General features: G+C 32.9%; 1 pseudogene; it reads right to left on the bottom strand.

Moving 5' to 3' along the window:
• Nucleotides 1–9,546: 9,546 nt before the first annotated feature.
• Nucleotides 9,547–9,665, bottom strand: LOC120595111 (uncharacterized; annotated as a pseudogene).
• Between the last annotated feature and the right edge of the window lie 5,954 nt (nucleotides 9,666–15,619).

The raw sequence follows: 15,619 nt of genomic DNA, 5'->3' as shown, positions 1-15,619 counted from the left end.
GTTCCATGAGTGGGTACCTAGTAAATTTCTTCTTAAAAGAATCAATGAGAAGATTGACATGATATTTACTAGCTGAATCCAGGCTTCTACCAACTCAAGGCTCTTCCCTTAATTTAAGCCTTAATTTTCTTTTCTAAGAGGGTGGGCCAACCCAACTGTGAGGCCATTTTGAGGAGAGTTGTTTTTTTTTTTACCTAGGGCTGGTTATTTCTACCTGGGAAGTTTCATATTTCTTGCTCCTTCCAGGCACTCCCTCAATAAGAGCCAGATTACTTCTGATCCTGTTTATGTTAATCAACTCTGTTGTGACAAATATACTAGACATAGAATTCAAAAAGGATGAGGACTGGGAGATGGTGCTTGCTTTCTACCTGTGTCCAACACATTTTAGGACAAGACTTGAATCTATTATGAGGCCTATGATCAAATGTTAGGAGGGTATCTGCTTATCCTATTCTAACCTAGACACTTGCCTCTGGAGGACTGAACTTCAAGGGTGAGTATCACTTCCTGCTCCCCAAGTCTTCACCTCTACAGTCAAGCTGACAGATTTTATTCTTTGTAGAAAGCACACGTTACCTCCTTGTTTTTTTCCTCCTGATCTCTCACAACTATGAGAGCACAGGAAGTCCTCGGTGACATTTTTCCATCAGTATATCCATAGTCTACATAAATTTCTCTCACAGTGATCTGAACCCCTCAGACCAGATTTTTCAATGAACTATCATTAGCTCTTTATACTGGCAGGGTCCCTGTAATACTCCATAAAATTCTCCTGTCCAAGAGCATCCTTTCTCTTCTGCTCGTGTAATCTCTATTGCTCTTTCATAGGGTTGGCCATTCCTGTGGCTCCTCTGGTGAATGATTTAAGCACAACTCAAATATTTCTTCTGGTCTCTGATATTTTATTCCCAACACATGATCTGTCTTTCCCTGCTCCACAATCCGTATGAGGAAATACAAATCCCTTCAGTTCACGTGGCTGGTCCAGGCACAACCTGACATATACTATTTGAATCTCTCAAGGTCCTTTCTAGACACTAAAAAAAAAAAAAGTCAAGAATACCTCAAAGTAGTTGTCATGCTGTTAGTGGCCATTGAATAAATTAAAAATAGTGTTTGTGTGTTTTGTGTGTAAATATATTTCTAATTTGGTCTATAAAATCATTAATTTAATTAATGATTAATTTGTTATAGTAAATGTATCAATAAAAATACTTAAAATAGGATAATCTGAGACGTTTACTTACAAAAAGGCAGTTACTTCAAAACTGCGAGTATAGGGGAATCACAAAGAATAGTGGAGTAACACACAGCTAGTATCTGCCAAGCTGTTAATCACCTTTCAGTCTGAAAGGGGGTGGGTAGGGCATTTCTTGGAGCCTGGAAAGAGTGAAAGTTGGTTGCCTTGCCAGGAACAGTAACTTCTGATCAAGTGTTACAAAGGAGCCAAGAGAAAAAATGCCCCAAACACATTTCTTCTCCCTCACATCTTCTGCTGGGATTGCCATTGGCCCAACACAACTGAAAATCTAAGGATAAAGGAGCCCTTCTATTTAATCTCTTTAGGTCAGTCCCCTGGAAGAAGGAGGGGAATGGATTTGGATGGTTAAGAACAATGAGCTTGTCTCAGTTCCCTAAACTATTGTAATTCTGTGGCAATTCTTCATTCCTCAGAGATTTATGTCTTTACTGCTGTGCAAGTCTATACCTTAGTAAAGAGATCTTACACCTGCACTTTTTGCTATTTAAAGAGATTTCAAAACTAAGTAGTCACTATTTAATGTTCGCTATTAAAATATAAGAGACATTCAAAGACAGCAAAGAAAACACTCTAGTGAATATTTCTTAGACAAAAGAATTAAAATAAATATACAGAGAATTTCTGAGGCTGAAATTTTAAAATGTGCTGAAACCATCTGTTGATTTAGCAATCTGTATGTTTAAAATTACTTTTCTTCTAAAACTTTCACTCAGGTCTTTAGATTTTGATGTATTACCCACAGGGTAATAAATTGCAATCTACATGGCAGTAGGTGTGACTACAGAACTCTGCAGCCTCAGGCTACATTCTCAGATATCTAGACTTTGGATTTAAGAGGGCCCTTGTGGAGAGTCTTGCTGAAGTACAGGTTTCTCTTTGCATATTGATACTGAGTACATAGATAACAGACATAGATTTTCAAGGCTGTGCATATTTTCCAAATAAAACAATATGTATTAAGTAAGTTAAAGTCTTTTTTAAAATGAGATTTTTTTTTTTCAGAACCATTTAGTAGAGAAAAAGGAATCACAATCTAGTTGGTATAATGACAGTTTTAACAAAAACTTGATAAGATTGAGGAGTTGTCAGAAATTACATAATGGACACTTGGGAGGCTATTTTTAAAAGTAATTTCTAATTACTCTTTAATGAGCAGATTTCATATTTTTATAGTGTGGCTTTTGCGTGTGCATTAGATTAGTTCAGATGAAAGCCAGCTACAAAAAGCTGACAGATTTGTTTTACAGATGCATTTTTAATTTGTCTCTATACAAATAAACAGATCTCTATCTTTAATTTCATAGCATTTCTATTTCATGTTTTGATGAAAAGACTCAATCTTTTAGCTTTCCTATTAACTGAAGTGCTTTTGTATTAACCTACTTGGAAAAAAGAAGAAAACAGACCTCATCTAGAAAATTGTCCGGGTCAAACTTCAGAGTGACACTTGGAGCTTGCAACATAGACAATTTTTATAATAATGTTGCCATTCTAACGTACTTGAGATTTAAAAAAAATGCATAGTAGCATTTTCCACTTAACTTTGGGTATAAATTTGCTAAGACATCTTAATCGTATGTTTTTGGGGTTTTTTTGCCAAGTCTAAAATCGTCTTTGGTATCTTCTACCAATATCCTATTGGAAGGGATCACTGTCAGAATGCACTACTTGTTATTTTGGCGACGCAGTTAATATACCAGTAATAAATTGTTTTAACTCTTCCTAATTTTATATTTGCTTTGATATTAAATTTTAACTTTGGCTATTTAGAATCTAAACTAGTTATTGTAACATATCTTTAACGATTTTCGTTATTTAGCAATTCATTGCTAATTCTATAGTTCAGAGCTGTTTTTTGTGAAGAAAATATATTAATGACTTTGGTTTAGGGCTTTGGGAGTGGTTTTTAAAAAGTATAAAGGGAAATTGATAAATTTTAATACATTCGAATTAAAATTTCTATATAATAAAAGGCATGATTAACTAGATTAAAGCTAGAGAGCAGACTGAGAAGATAAATTTTCATTGTGTATTACATACTAAATTTACTATCCAGAATATATAAACTACTTCTAGGAACAGCCCCCCCACCCCAAAAAACATATATATATATCAACAATTCCAAAAAAGGCAATAAATATAGATAATTCAAAAAAGAGGAAACAAATGGCCTGAAAACAAAAAAAATACTAAATTTCAATGAAAATTAAGGAAATCTAATTTTAAAAAGATAGTGCTTTTCAGCTATTGAACCAACAAAAGTTAACATCTAATAATAGCAAGTTTCCGTGAAATTGTGGAGAGCAAGAATCCTCATATTCTCCTAATGGGAATGTACCATGCTACACAATTAGGCAGAATCTAATAAAATTATAAATGCTATGGTAGGCAGATTTCTAAGATGACCCCCATAATCACCCTGTTTCTCCCAGTGTTGTGCTTTTTATGAACCCTTGCCCTTGATCCCTTGAGCATGTGTGGGACCTGTCACTTGTGTCTAACCAATAGAATATTGTCAAGGTAATTGAATGTCATTCTTGTGATTAGGTTACAATATACAGTCAGTTCTTGCTTTGCACAACTCTGATACGTATACATTCTATTTATCATAGTTTAGGTAAATATCACTAGTCCCCCAACTGTAGAATTCAAATTTCTGTTATCATTGTATGTAAGTTGCGAGTAATTGCAAAACATACAAGCTTTGCTGTTACCTCTTCAGTCTACATACCACTATGTAAATAACAGATGTACATGATGGTCAGTGATCAATCACTGATTTTCTTTCAAAAACCTGTTGATAATTGGTAATTACACATAAGTTAGTCATTTCATGCTCAGATAGTAAAGCATGGAGTTGTACTGTCTCCTTGTTTCCCCACGATAAACCATGTAGCATTTTACAGAAATGGATAATTGGTAGAAGGAATTCACTAACAAAAATAAAAGCACAGCAAAAGAATTTAAAAGTGAAAAAACACTGAGAGTGAAATTGGATTTGATTAGAATATTTGAATATGAGACTGCAAAGTGAAAATAAGACAAGATTTTCTCCTGCTACTTTTTAAATGATATTTCAAAAGTATTGAAAAAGTACAATAAATACATTTTAGAAAAGGCAAATTGTTTTAATCTTTAGTTTAAACTGCACTAGGAATGAAGTGTTAACTTCCTCTTTGGATTAAAGACTATAATAACAAAACAATCCAATCATTTTGTTTAGCATTCAGGCCACAGAATTGAATTTAGTTGCCTCTTGGGAAAAAAAAAAAAAGAAGGAGAAAAAAGTTAAAAGAAGGAAGAAGAAAGGAGGAGGAGGAGGAGGAGGAAAACTACTGGAGTAATTTTTACTGTTGGTATAGGCTGGTTACATTGTTATGGAAGTAGCATGTAAATTGATTAACATTAAGCTATTTGTTGAAGCTAAAAGAGCTAATGAGAATGCAGCTGTAAAATTTGCATCCAGATTCCAAGTATCAGTTAAGGTGGTTATAATGATTGTCAACTGTTTAATGTTGATGAGACAGGTCACTATTGCAAGGCAATCCTTATTAAGAACTTATAGGAAGATACAGAATTGCAAAGTGACCATTGAGATGCTCTAGATATGCAGCCTGAAGAAATTAGTGAAAATGAGCTTATTGACTTAAAGGATGGTAAGATGTTTGGCAGGCTTCTCCACTAAAAAATTACCATTTTCCTTGTAATGAATAAATAAGTTGTGATCTACACTAACACTATAAATATTCTATCTCCATCCAACGTTTTTAGCTTTAGCATACACTGTTGATTTTTTTTTCCTAAATCAATTATTTCTATGATTGTAAAAAGAGATTTTATGATTATAACTTCTCCGTTTCATTATAAGAAAGAGATTTATTTTATTTATTTAGTCTTCACATGGACACACAGATACTTTTTTCTTTTTAATACAAAATTGATTACCATTATTCTTCATTTTGATGCTTGAATTGTTTAAGATTTAGCTATTGGGAGCCCTTTATGTTTTTGACATGTTTCTGTCATTTTTGGAGCACTTTAACACTTTCAAGCACCAAACATTATCTTAGGTTATTTTGTAATTTTCCTTCATAGCCCTTCAATTAAGCATTTATCCACAGTTTCTTGATTCTTTTTAGTGGAAAATTGTATATTAGAAATGAAAATGTGCTCATATGTGCTCATGTACTTCTTAGCTTTCAGCAGGCAGAGCTGGTACTTATGTCTCCAATTTTGCCCTTCAGGATTTTTTCACTTATTTTCCCATTCCATAATTCTCTCTTCATTCTTTCATTCTGGGAATCCTGGACCCAAAATTTACAGTCAATTTGGAGAACCAATGCAATTATGGCATTGAAAACACTGCAGGTGAATGCCTAGAGGACAAACAAAACTCAACATATGATCCTTGGGAAGTTAATGGGAATATGTGTTTTTCCTTTGGTTCTGTATTCAGTTACACCATGCAATGCTATCTAATGACTAGAGAATATTACTAAGACATTTTTTTAAATCTATATTGGAAAGGGAAATAAGGGAAAACCACTGCCCTAAGAGGTATTCTGGATAATCGGAGCTGATCATTTTAAATGTTGAAGCTCCTATTCAACCCAGGGAGTAGAGTCAGATGGAATAAAAACAGAGATTGTTGTGTATACTATATTCTATACTTATATTTTGCAAATCTATGTTTGGATTGTAAATGACACTACATGAGAGTAAGCTAAATATTTTTTTCCACTGTTTGATAAGACTTTAATAAAAATCAGAAAACAGATCAAAAATGAAAATAACTTATATTCCCTTATTGGAAATTTCCATACATAATTGAAAAAAGGCAAAATTAACAGTGAAACTGGGAAGGCATTCTTAATTGCGTATTAATAAAAATAATTTCATTTATTGCTTATACTTTCCTGTTTCCCTTTTAATACAATAATAATTACCGATATTTACGTTGAGTGCTATAATAAGCACATCACATGCATTATCATATGTAAGTCTTGAAACAACCATGAATGAAAAAAATTGCTATCCTTACTTTACAGACACAGAATTCAGAGTTCAGAGAGGCTGAATGACTTGTCTACAACCATAGAACTGGTAATTGATTGAATGAATATTCATACAAGATCTGTCCACTTGAAGTCAATATGTTGACATAATATAGTAACTAAAATATGAATAAATATTTTAACATTTTAGTAGTAGAGTCCATTGTAGCTCATTTTTGCTCCTTATAATTTATAAAAATATTAATTTCAACTCATTACTTTTAAACAACTTAATTCTTTTGGATTAAATTCCTGTAAAGATAGTAAAATATGATTTTCTATCTTTCATTGTCATATCATCATCATCTAAGCATAGAAACATTATATTACACTGTGTTCAAAGTACTAATCATCATTAGAAAGCATTTAACAAGATTCAAAATTATTTGAATGTATAGTGTGTATTGTAGAAGTTCAGCAACAGTGTCAATCTAGAAATAGTTGTAAAGATTAAATTAAGATGTAATTTTCCTCTTTATTGAGTTATTATTAAAATATTTTTGCACTTATGCTTAGAGGTTAGTTCTTATATAAAATTATTATTACACAAAATTCTTACAAATCCATCCTGTTTTTCAAGTCATTACCTTTTCAAATAGCCTTTTCTAACTGGAGTAAACTCTAGCTAGATTTTGACCTATAGGTCACTTGATTAGTCACCTGGCCAAGAGGAAGCCAATCCTCATTTACCACTCTGGGCTTGGAAATAACCTCAGAACTGTTTTGACCAGGTTGTGAAGATTATCACTTTCGGATGCCCTCCCATGTCCGGGAAATCTTTTCCTTTGTACTTCCTGAGAGAGGAGTCATTACACTTACTGAATTGAATCTAAATTATCACCTCTAGGAAACCTTCCAAGACAAATTCAAAGGATCCAACATAAATTATCAAAAAAGAAAATGAGTCACAAATTATCAAAAAGAAACAAGTCACAATTCCTATTCAATTCTCTATACTTTACATTCAATAAAGAAATTATTACAAAAACAATACTTTTTATATTGTTAGACATGTAGAAACATTTTTATTTTAGTGTAAATTTGGGAACTGGCTCTCTACTATAAGAGTATGAGTGTGGTATAAATAGCCTTTATTTATATATAAATTAAGAAAAAGTCAACTTCTTACTTATAGCAGTATAATTTGGAAAATAAGAAGAAAAACAAATGCTGAGAAGCCAATGCAATAAAACTATAAACCACAGATGATGATGGTGATGATGATGATGCTAGCTAAAACATATACCTTACATAAGACTTACCATTTACCATGTGCAAATTTAAGTGCTCTCTCTCTACACACACACACACACACACACACACATATATGTATATATCTACAAACTTATATATGTGTATATATATTCTACATGTGTACACACATATAACTCAAATATATAGACACCATGAGTTATTATCCTTCTAATTTTCATTTTACTTTACAGATGGAGAGAAATAAGGCACAAAGAAGTTTAGTAATATACTCAAGATTACTCATTAATGAGCATCAACAATGTTAAAGATCTAGGTGTTTATAAAAAATTTAATGACAGCTGGAGTCATAAGTGGTCTTGGATATAGTAGATATGAACAAACATGAACTTATATAACTTGTTACATGAAAATAGGATTAGAAAAGAGTAGGCCAAAGACCAGTATGAGGAAGATAATGAATAAAATTTAAAAATCGAGTATAAAAACTTTTTATACACCTGGACCATCCTTTCTGTTTGAAAATTATTTTAAAGTTCCTGGGGCAGACCGAAAGTACAATGGACAGGGGATAGCTTTGAAAATGGATGGATTTGGGTCTGAAGCTAAGGTTTAAAATTCTTTTTTTCTACCTGAGTAACTAAGGATAAGTTAATCTCTTGTCTAAAACTCTGGTTATTCATTAATGGGCTGTAAACACTCCTTTGTGAGCTGAGAAAGAATTGTATGAGACTCCTGTACAACAGAATCTCATACAGATGGTTGGTTCAATAAAGTTATTCTGTAGTTTTCCTTCTTGCCACATTGCCACATACATTTCCTAAACTTTTATCTTCCAGTCTTTTATTCCCTTCCTTCTCACTCTCAGCAAATTATCTTGCCTTCTATATCACAGAGAAATATATACCAGGTATAAGCTTTGTCAGATTAACTAATTCTTTAATTACAAGCAACATTCTTAGACAGTAGCCCAATTCTGAATATGTGTAACCTGTTACTATTTTGAAGGTACAACATACCACCTGGATAAGTGATTCTTAAATTGTGTCACCTCGACTACTTTAATTAACATGAACTAGACTGTTAAAATGAAGATACTTGCTCCCACTTTAGAACTTGTGAATCTGCTTCTCTGGGGATGGGACCCTGTAATATGTATTTTTAACCAGCTTCCAAGAAATTTGAGAGTAAGTACATTTAAAATGCAGAGTTATGCATTTTCCTCTTACCAGAAGACTAACATAATGGCTAGTACATGGATAACACTCAAAAATATTTGAATAAAAATCTAGATAAAACAAATGGAAATCTCTGTAATTTCTGGCAGGAAAAAAAGTTTTATTAAACTCACCACAAATTGCATTGCTAGGTTTTGGTATTTACTCTTTCAACAAGTCTGTGTGTTTAAAATAGTGGCAGAGCCAATAGGCTTTGTAAGGAGACTACCTGTCCAGTGCACATGGCTCTACTCGACACGGCTTCCCTTCACTATTCAAGCAAGACCTCCTCTCTTTCTATTCCCCCAAGCTCCACAGGCCTCACTGCCTCAGGACTTTTGCATCTGCTGCTTTGTCTTCCTGGAATTTTATTCCTTTAGATACTCACAGGCTTGCTCTCTAAAAACCCCTCCTCCAACCTTTGCTCAAGTAGGATTTCCTAATCAGATCTTGCTTGAGTTTGTCTTTTTAAAATTGTGACTACATTCTTACCCAGAGTTCTTTTTATAATTTTTTCTTTTAGGCGAGGCAACCCTTTGTTGATCTAAAAGATTACAAGGACCTTGTCAGCATACAATCCCTTATTATTTTTTATTTTTTATTTTTTACACCTACAGCACCTGGTCTTCGTAGGTGATCTCCCATCCAAGTATTAACCAGGACTGACTCTGCTTAGCTTCCAAGATTAGATGGGATTGTGCTTGTTCATAGCCATAGACAGAGACTTCATACCAGGATTTACTTTTAATTTAATTATTTATTTATTTATTTATTTATTTATTTATTTATTTATTTTTTACACCTACAGCACCTGGTCTTCCTAGGTGGTCTCCTATCTAAGTACTAAACAGGCCTGGCCCTGCTTAGCTTCTGAGATCAGATGAGATCAGACACGTTCAGGTTGGCATGGCCATAGATCCTTACCCAGAGTTCTTGATCCACCTTCCTTGGTTTATTTCTGTCAAAGCACTTATTATTTTCTAATATAAAAATAATTTATTTATCTTATTATACAACTCATCCAGCTGGATTATAAACTCCATGATGACAGGGCTTTAGTTAGCTTTGTTCATTGCTGTAGCTTAAGTGTCTATAATAGTACCTAACATATAAGTGTTCAATAAACATTTTTTTGACTAATCTAATGAGAAAGTTTCTAATCTTCAATTATCTGTTGTTTGGCATCCTATAGAATTTATCTCAATGATATATACCTCAAGTAATTTTTCTCCCTTAGAATTTGAGTTATTAGATGATGGAAAACAACATGTTTAATTCTTCAAATTCAGAGAAAGTTTACATGTGAATCAAAAAGTATATTTTTGATACCAAGGCCCACATGAATCACAATGGGGAAACATAATGACAAATAAAATGATGTAAACATAAAAACATTGAGACTTAATAGTAATTGAGCCATGAAGTTGACATTTTTTAAATTCATGTCAGCCATGGAAAAGTGTATTACCTAAATATCGTAGGTTAAAAAAAATAAGATCAGAAGAATAGCATTGAGGACAGTCCTTCCGAAGCTCTTAAGAACTATAAGAGCATTCCCTTAAATGTTCTCATGATAAGAGGATACTTGTTTTTCCTGATGGATTTCCTGGTGGATTTCAATTTAAATATTTTCGACACAAAATATATATGAAATTTGAAGAGTTGGGGGGTACATTAAACATTTTGGTTTAGATTTATGGTAAAATGTTAGATACTTCTGCCTGCTTTCTCCTCTTATCTGATTATCATTGTGTACTGCTCTCCATTCTATTCTCATTTCTCACTATCTCTGCTGCCATCCTAAATCAAACCACTTTCATCTTCTAGACAATATTTACAAGTTATTCAAACTTCACGTGAAAATTTTAAAAAGTTATAAAGAGCTTTTCTTTCTGCCTTTCTGATTACACGACTTTGTCCTAGCATTCTGGAAACATAAATCTGCTTCAGGATCTAGAGAGTGGGCTGTGTAGATTAGGATTTGTTGCAGACCAAGAAATATGGGAAATATTGCTCTTCGAACCTTCATGAGGGGATTTTGCAGTGAGACAATTGCTTGGTAGTGAGTTTTGTGGAGAAAGAATAATCTGAATATCTTCATTTCCACCTTCATCTTTACAAAGGGCAAGGGCTTCTTTCACAATGTTTTCTATTGCCGATAAAAGTTCTTCCATGTGTGGCAATGAGTGTTGCATTCTGGTGTTAGAAGGATTTGACAGAATCAGGAAGTAATCTGAAAACTTATCCCTTTCTGAAGTAGAGTGTAGGGAGGAGGGAGGAAATGAGAAGACCAGAGAAAGAAGAGAATCTGAAAATCACCTCACTTCCTTCTTCATTTCCTACTCCCATAAGTCACCCAGCTAGCCTGTACCTTGTAAATATCCAAAAAAGATGCTTTAGGGAGAGAATCGGAGAGTAGGGAGGAAAGTTTAATGAGAGACTAGGTGTTTTTATCTAAGAGAGATTAATCATCAAGGAATTGTATTTATCAGTTCTAATTAATCTTTATGCAGAATCAAGATTTTAGTTATTTCTTGCCCCTGCTGACCAATGGGTAAGAGATAAGAGGAAGTTAAAGATAAATATGAAAACCTATTGACAAGCAACATAACCCATAAATTTGTATGTTCATTTATAATGTTGTTTTAATGAAATTCTGCGATCCCACTAGATCGAAAGCAAATGATCTCAATCTCATGTTTAAAACCCTGATGTTTTTCCCTCAGTATAACATAAAAATTCTTAAAATTCTAGGCGTAAAGTCCACAGAATCTGGCCTTTGCTTATTTAGATGATAACATCTTGCTCCAACTTCTGCCTGGGTCACAGGTCTCCAACAGATCATTTCAATTCTTTAAATGTGCCAAACACTTTGCAGTGTAGGGTCTGCCTAGAGCATTCCTCTTTCCACTTTTTCACCTGTCTATTCTAAGTTATCAGCCGGTGCTTACCTCAAATGCCATTCTCTCTGAGATTTTACATAATTTCTCAATCTATAATGGTTCTGATATCATTATTATATATATATTTTTAGCATTCTCTCCTTCCCTACCTAGCACTGTAATATTCTATAATTATATACTTTTTTATGTATATCTGTTTCATGTCTGCAAGCTCCATGTGTTTGAGAACCGCATCCATTTTATTTATTCACTACTACCTACTCATAGCCTGGCACATGGTTGATATTCCATATTTTTAGAAAACTAAAACTTTAAATGTTGTTTTATTTTAATGAACACTAGGCAAAAATTGTTTTCAAGGCAGCTTTGACATTTGCTTTACCATGTCCCTTTGGTTATAACATTAATATTTTGTACTTATTTATTTGTTTATCTGTCTAGTCCAGCTTTGGCCTGAGTGATTTTAACCTTCAATAAAGTTTCCTAAGTCAACTGGATTTTTAAATTTATATAGTCTTCTTTGGAAAGGGAATAAACAAAGGATAAGAAATAATTATGAACTACAACTAAATGAAAGCCATTGCATTCTCATCACTTATATCACTAAGATTTTAAATACCAGTAAGCTAAGCTCTTAGCAGGGCTCTTAAATCCCAGAGGGGGAAAAGGTATTGTGTAGATAAAAGGAGTGTGATTAGCATTTTTCCTGTTACATTAATATGATGATTTGTGCTTGAAGAAATGAAAAAGAGGGCATTTTGCTATATTAGAATGTAATTGGTCAACTCAAAGTGTAGATGAGTTTGAGTATTATGGTAAGATTACAAGTATAGATTCACCTAAATCTTGATGGTGAATTTTTTATTAACATCACAATGCCTCTGGCTTTGGAATTTAGAAGAAGTAGTAACTGCTGGGTCACCAGATTTCCTCCTTGCCATACCTCCTCATCAGCTCAGGTAATCTGCTAATTTTCTGAACTTTGGAGACATATGTTGTAAAATTGGGATACTTATAACTGGCTTTCAGAATTGCTAATATATATAAAGTACTAAATACCGTCTTCTCATAGTAAGTACTCAACTAATGGCAGTTATTTTAAAGCACAGAGCTGCTCTTGGCACATAGTGGGTGCATAATTATTGTGTGATATAGAGTTCTGCCTCTGAGTTCTTATGAGGCCTGTATAAATAAAACATATTATGCGATTGCTTTCTCTTAACTTTTCATTATTTGGGACATCACGTGAAAAGTGATTTTCTTTTTATCTCTTCCCAACCCCACAGAATAACAACTAAACTGTAGATGCATTGATAAATGACTATCTCTTACACGTATCTACCCCAAATGGTAAAAAAAAAACATATTAAACTGGGGTCAAGCATGGTGTCCTGCATACACCAGTAGCTCAATATGGATTTGGTAGTTGGCTAGCAGGCACCGTTTTTAAACATTTATTTTTCAGAGTTAGCCTTTTAATTTTTTTCTTAAGAGTTCTCTGTCTCTCTTATACACTTTAATATTGCTTGTGCTCATTTTTTTTTTTATTTAAAAACTTTGATGGTTTCTGATTTAACTTTATTTCTGGATTATCCCCGCTGTTAAGACATAAAGATATCTCAATATCCTTTCAAATTATGCCAAAGAAACAAGTCATATGATTCTGTACACAAATACATGCTAAACAACCATTTTATATTTGAATAACTTAAAAGATCTTTAAAAAATTAGTAATGATATTAATTGTCCACCAGCTGGGAATTTGCAGTGTCATCAGTATGACCTGACCAGTCACCTCAGTTCAGATGAACCATTCTGCCTATAAATATATTGTTGACATAGGCACTTGGAATTTAAAAACTTGTTTAACATTTTAATCAAATACTGTTAGTAATAATAGAAAATTCATATGTACAATTAAGTATTAGAGTCTTTTTTCAATGTATATATTGCAACTTTAAAATCTAAAGTGTTTATTAAAGTGGAATAAAAAGTGTTTGGGCAAAAGGATTATTAAATATGAGTCTATATTAAAGAAACTGCTCTAAAAAATTTTCTCTCTGAATATTGTGATATTGAAGAAGGATGGTTACATAAAGAGGGTTATTTGGCAAGTATAAACAAAATAATCAGCAACTAGAGGATTACTCCATGTCATTATTGGACCTATTGAAATTATATACAGGAAATTCTCACTTTTATTACTGTTTTCTTCAATTCTACAAAGAGGTTCATGGATATATCACTTTCACACTTCCTTAAATTTTTTACTATACTGTGATTCTGATTACTTTTAATGAAATTACACTGAATTAAAAAAATACTTTCACATAATTTGTTTTTTATAATACTTGGTAAAACATCAAGATGAGCACCTGAACTTTTGGTTTTCCATACTTTCTTGACTATTATAAAATAAAGCTACAAAACAAGGCCCTAGTGGAGTAAATACATAGACACTTTGCTGATCGTATGTAAATAGCAGACAGGAAGACTATATTGGGGTGTTAATGACAAGAGTTTATCACAAATAAGGCATCAGTCATATTTTCCAAATGCAAACTCTGAGAAATGTTTTACTAAGAACAAATTCAAGGATAAATTTCTCAAAATGTTGATTTCCCCAAGAAATCAGAAGAAGCTTGAAAGTAGAGGCCCTAAGAAAATTTATTTCAAAATGAAAATTAAGTATCAACTCTCCTTTAGGTGAAGGCAAGTTGAAATCATCATGTGACGTTCTAGGACTATCCTTTCTTTTAGGAGGACTTTTGATTTGGGAGTAGGTGGATTTCACACAGAGGAGACACTTTGGAAAAGACTGAGTCATGTTTAAGTTCCCGAACATCTCTATCTTAAGGCCTTGTGAGATCCAATAGAATTTCAGAATGTGAGATGCCCTAGAATTTCAGAATGTGAGATTCAAGGTCTAGAGTCCATTTACAGTGGATACAAACAAATGATATTTAGGCACATAACCCTGTTTTGTCATGCCAGTTTCATCAGGGAGACTGGTTATCAGGCGTTTCTAAGGTAATTTATATGAAGCACCTCTCTACAGTGCCAGTTATCAAAGCTGAGTGGAACAAATATGCAATCAAACTTTATTTATTTAGCTCAAATATACGAATTAGTTCCTGCTGTTTTAACAAGTATCCAACTGGCATTTATTAGAATTAAATGATGATCATCAAGTGAGAAATATAGTATGTTGGTAATCATTAGCATTTTATTGACCAATTTGAATCACTGAATAAAACTGAAATCAAATAATGGCTGTATAGTAAATAAGAATAAGAAAAAAAAAAAGCTCTTTCCCCTCTGGCACTGTTAATTCTTTTCAAATGATTAATGAGGAAATATTAACAGGAAGTCAAAAAATAACCCACCTATCAGATTTAGCATTAGCTCTCAAAGGGCACAGAGCATAAACTTGATTTTCAAAATTCTTAAGTTTCCAACTCTGATTTTATATTTGGAAAATAGTGTCCTCGAAATTAATAGAATCAAAATCTGCAATACTTATGATCTCTGACATGTTTTTATTTTTTTTCCATAGCTAATGTTACTAGAGTTTGCATAAATATATGAGTTTTTGTGTTTCTAAGATATTTACAATGCTTTATTAATACTTTCTCAAATGATGTTTCCCTGTTTGAGGATATCACAAAAGCATACAACGGTGTCTCCAGCAATTTCATATTTTCTTATAGGCAGAGAATTTAAAAGTTTTCGAATTCTTGAGGTAAAGTGAGGAGTAAATCAGTAATGTTTTATAAAATTACACTGGGAAGTTTCACTGTCTTTTACTTGTAAAAGAAAGGGAGAAAAAAAGAAAAGAAAGGGAAAGATAGAGAGGGGAAGCAGTCAGGAACTCATAATGAGTACTTCTTTCACTAGGAACATTCCATGTATCCTTTCATCTACTCCTTATACTGACCATGGATTAAAAAAAAAAAAAAAAAAAAAATT

Source organism: Pteropus medius, unplaced genomic scaffold, assembly GCF_902729225.1.
Source record: "Pteropus medius unplaced genomic scaffold, Ma_sr-lr_union100, whole genome shotgun sequence".
NCBI lineage: Eukaryota > Metazoa > Chordata > Mammalia > Chiroptera > Pteropodidae > Pteropus > Pteropus medius.
Note: the sequence above shows the minus strand (reverse complement) of the source record. Positions and strands in the feature narration are given on the sequence as shown.